The following is a 5,077-nucleotide window of genomic DNA, read 5'->3' on the forward strand; positions in this document are numbered from 1 at the left end:
ATTTCATCTGTGTTTTTTCATGGACACTTTGCCTTGAGACCAATTTCATTTCCACTGTAAATGGCTCTTAGACCAGCACTGTCCGAGCAGATAGTCATTTATGACTATTTAGTTAAAATGAAATACATTTTAAAATTCCATTGTTACATTGCACTGCCTTATTTCAAGTGCTCAGCAGCTATTGGATAGGCACAGATACAAAACATTTTCGTCATCGTAGAAAGTTGTCTTAGCAATAAACACTAAGAATTTCAAGGGAAAAGAGAGTTGATAAGTTACAAAGAATAGCCTTTTTAAAAGGATTGCAGTGAAAAGTGTTAATTCCTAAAGAAGACAGCACAGATGAAATGTGACAGGGTGTTACACAATAGGTTAAAAAAAAAAAGCCACCAAATCTGCCCCCTGCATTGCATCTTGTCTGGGTTCTATATTGGTCTTAGTGTCTTCCTCTATCTCTTTCCAGGTTTTCCTCTTGCTCTATCACCCTCTACCCTCTCCCTTCTCCCCACCCCATTAGTGGCCATGCTGAGGCCTCGTATAATGAAAATATTCCCATTTTTGGGCACACTGAATAAAATTTTATGTAATCCTGTTAATTTTAAAATCATCTAAGTTGCACTTGTTGTTGTAACTTTTATTAATCCAGTAAAAACCAAGTTAATTTTTTAAAACTTTTTTTGTGACTCTTTATTATTTTCCCCTGTGGGTCGATGACCTCTGGGGGGAAAAATGCTGTCTAGTTTATAGAGTAGAATCTCTATAAAGGACTAAAGGAAGGCTTCCTATTTGATCTTCAGACCTTTGTGTTGGTTTATGAGAACAGAGTGTCTGCTTCTGTTACTATTATGAATTTACCTTAGGTATTCATCCAGCAGACCATTGTCATTCATCCCCCTTCAGTTTGGTGGGTAGCTTTATGCTATCTCCTCTCCTCTTAGCCTCCCCCTTAAGAAAAGGAGGTAAAGGCCGGCGCTGTGGCACAGTAGGTTACTCCTCTACCTGTGATGCGGGCATCCCATATGGATGCCAGGTCTAATCCCGGCTGCTCCTGTTCTGATCCAGCTCTCTGCTGTGACCTGGCAAAGCACTGGAAAATGGCCCAAGTGCTTGGGCCCCTGTACCCTTGTGGGAGACCCAGAAGAAGCTCCTGGTTCCTGGATGCAGATTGGTACAGCTCCGACCATTGCAACCATTTGGAGAGTGAACCAGCTGAACAGAGACTTTTCTCTCGCTATCTGTAACTGTAGTTCTCAAATAAATAAATAAAATCTTTAACAAAGAGAGAGAGAGAGAAGCAGGTTAAAAGAATAGGTATTTTGTCTGCAAGTCTGGTAAAACTATCAGAAGGTCCACCTAACATTGCTAATTTTAAAGTGAGCTAGAACTATAAAAGGAGAGCTTAGCCCCACTTTTATTTCCATCCCGTGAACCAGAATGTATTACCACTGTATCCCTTTAGAAGTTGGTTGCAAACAGGCCTCCCAGGCTGGAGCAACCACAGCTTTCACTACTATTTCTGGGTTCCACCCAATGCAAGAGCAGAATTTTTAAAAAAGCCAACATTTATTGGGCTCCTTGTATTTGCCAGGTACTTCAAACACAGCGTCTTGTTTAATTGAGAACCCTTCCAAATATAACTCAGTCAGATCCTACTAACTGTTTACTTTCACACAAAATAGTGGAAGTAGCCAAGGACATGGCCCAACATGAGAGCACAGAAGTGTACTTGGACTGAATGTGAGTATAAGCAGGAGCACCTGGGCCTCACATAGCCAGTACCCACAGGGCATCAGCCTACTGTGGATTACTAACATTGAAATATCCAAAAAGTATTTAATTCTATAGATGTAACTTTTTCTTAGGCTTACTTTCTTCATACCTTTTCTGATACAGCTTCTGGTTTTCAAAATAGTTTAGCTACTAAGAACCATTTGGCTTTTTTTTTCACTTGTGTCAACACATTTCTTCCCACCAAGAGGATTTTCTTTCCCCATATAGTTTTTTTTTCTCTTAACTGTTATCAACATTTGCAGTTATAGACTGCTTTGTAAGTCTGCTTTGCATATTTTGAACCCCAAATAACTCTGGTCTAGAGGTGGCTTAGACCACAAAATACTATTTGTGGGTTTATGCATTGTTCCTTTTTTAATCTGTCATATGTTCAGTGTAAACTTCAGAACCTAATAAAATAAAGGTCACAGTGTTTCAATAGCATATCTCTCCAGGAGTTTAGATCTCTAGTCATCTGCACAGAAACAAATTGTTACCTTATTCTTTTTAGCCCTGAGCATATGATTATTGAACAAAACTTCCAATGAAACAAGTCAGGCTTTTAGATGATAAATGTGTACTCTCAGATGTTAAGTCACACCACAGCAAAATCTTTGTGGATTTTAAATATATGTCCTTGTTTGACTACTGATAACATCTGTATCCAAAAAATGTACTGTGTGCCAAATTGTATAGTTTAATATGTGTTACGCTGATATATATTTAAAACACAAAAGGACTGAAGTTCTAATAGCACTAATAATACTCTTGTAACTAATAGCGCTAATAATACTCTTGTAACTATGGCATTAATAACTCTTTATGAGATTATTCTGTGATATAAACAACCCAAATTCCTTTCATTAAACTTCTAGCATCTGGTCTATAGGAAGTAATTAATTCAAAGATGAGAATTTATAATTTTCTTAATGGAATTAAAAACAATTTTTGTAGAATTAAGTATTTGCTTGTTTGATTAAACAAGCTTCTTTAGTTCCATAGTCATCTAATGAGGAATCTTAAGAATCTCACATTTGTTTTGGCAAATGATTGGTAGAATTGATTTCATTCTACATTTGTGGAGATAAAAGTCATGTTTCTGTACCTATAATTTTAGGTAGTTACTGGACTTATAAGAAACAAAGAATAGTAGTTTTTTTTATTAATAGGAAGCTTTAATGCCATTAAATAATGAATTGAAAATCATCAGAAAGGTATGTTACAGACTACTGATGTAATGAGACCAAATTATCAGATGAAAATATTATTAAAATAATAGGCTTAAAATAACTAAAATTATGGTAGGCTTGTTCATAAAGGTATAGAGCAAATAGTAGTCTCTCAAACATTACTGTTAGGATAAAAACAATACATTGATTATGTTTTAAACTTATTAAAAGGTTCATAACTACTGTAATGACACTTGATTGCCTTTATTCTTTGTGTTCAGGAATCCAGACCTCTTCACCTCTACCCTCTGCTTTATTCCCCAACCACAAGTGAATCAGCACAAATCCTGGAGTTCAGATGAGGTCAATTCTGCTTCACTTCCTTCCTCTTAGCAGTGATTAAATCAGAAATGAGCCTATGGGGCAGGTGTTGTGGTGTAGAGGGTTAGCCTGCTGTATACAACGCCCACATCGCACATCAGAGTGCCAGTTCAAGTCCTGGCTTCTCTACTTCCAATCCAGTTTCCTGCTACTGCACTTGGAAAGGCAACAGATGATGACCCAAGTACTTGAGTCTCTGCCACCTACATGGGAGACCCAGATGGAGTTCCAGGCTCCTGCTTTGGCCTAACACAGCTCCTGTTTTGCAGGCATTTAGGGAGTGAGCCCACAGATATAAGATCTCTTTCCCTCTGTTTCTCTCTCTCTCTCTCTGTTTGTGTAAGACTCTGCTTTTCAAATAAATATTAGAAAGGAGCTTATGTGCCAGTTCTGACCAAAGAGACTCCAAGAGAATGATACTGGAAGCAACGGGAAATTTCTTTCTTACTACCACATGTATTCAGTGTTTAAAAACTGGGAAATACCAAAATGTGAGATAAGTTGATTTATTCAAACCAGACTGTGCAGCTGTTTAGAAATGATGATTCAGTTCTTTGGTGATGCAAAGAAAAAAACAAGCTAAAAATAGCATTTTAAATACTAAAAATAAATAGTATTCTAAATATAATTTTATTATGTCTATAAATGTATATTTTATTAGAAATCCAGGGTACCTCAGAGAATCAACAGAAGTTCCTATGTAACTTCAAGAAAGTAGGAACAATGGCTGTTTTGAGAAGCTCAGATACGGCTTCTGGAATTCTGGAAAGCCAATACAGAGGCTTCTCTTCTATGCTGTCTTTAACTGCTGGCAGCCTCTGCATGGGCCAGGGCACTGGAGGCAGATTTTGCCACCAACTGGAAGAGGAGGGTGGGTTTCTGTTCCCAACCTCTAGTTAGAGAAATACCAGGCCATGACTTCCTTGATGTACCTTGAGCTACATGCCAATCCTTTACCCAGGCCAGCACTGTAACTGGTTCAACTGGAGCTGGGTGTGTGCTTCTTGACCAACTATGGGGACCAGGTAGGCCAAGCCAGATACAATGCCACCTCACTTCTAATTAGACCTAGAAGAGGTGAGGCAGAGCAGAATCCAGGGCGGAGGGGCAGTGCTGTCCTAGAAGTCAGGAAGTGTGCTGGGAGGACAAAAATACAGACATGTAGGTGGAAATCAGAGTCAGCAGGGAAAACATTTACCAGCCAAGGTGACTCCTGCTCTCTCTTTCCTGCTGTGATAAGGTGAGAGGAGAATTTGTAGTTTTGAAGAAGCTTACCAGGAGTTTATACACTAACCCTGCCAAATGCTCCTCCTATGGTAGTTGTTACTTGTACAACAAAAACAAATGTGTCTTTCACTAGAGTAATAATAGGCCTAAAGGTGGTGATAAGAGGAATTGAGAAAATACAGATTCACCAAATCGAAGTTTAATAGAAAATAATATGACATTTTCTGAGCTCTAATTTGAATGGGGTTGTTTTGTGTGTTGAACTGACACGAAAAGTGGTGTCATTTTTGTTTTGCTTTGTAAACTTGACTTACCCGCAAGCCTACAAACATTCGAACTATGTAAATAGCTCTCTGAGCAGAAAAACACTTCGTGCTCACATGTTCGTGAGAAGAAACTTAGTTTCTTATACCGTGTCACCTTTTTTTTTTTTTAAATGCCCTTGGGGCTTTTGAGTCACCCTGTAAAGAAGTCTCTCCAGTTAAAATGCCAGGGAGACCAGGCACCTCTGATTTTAAAATGAAACGCTG

The sequence above is a fragment of the Lepus europaeus genome, chromosome 2 (assembly GCF_033115175.1).
Source record: "Lepus europaeus isolate LE1 chromosome 2, mLepTim1.pri, whole genome shotgun sequence".
NCBI lineage: Eukaryota > Metazoa > Chordata > Mammalia > Lagomorpha > Leporidae > Lepus > Lepus europaeus.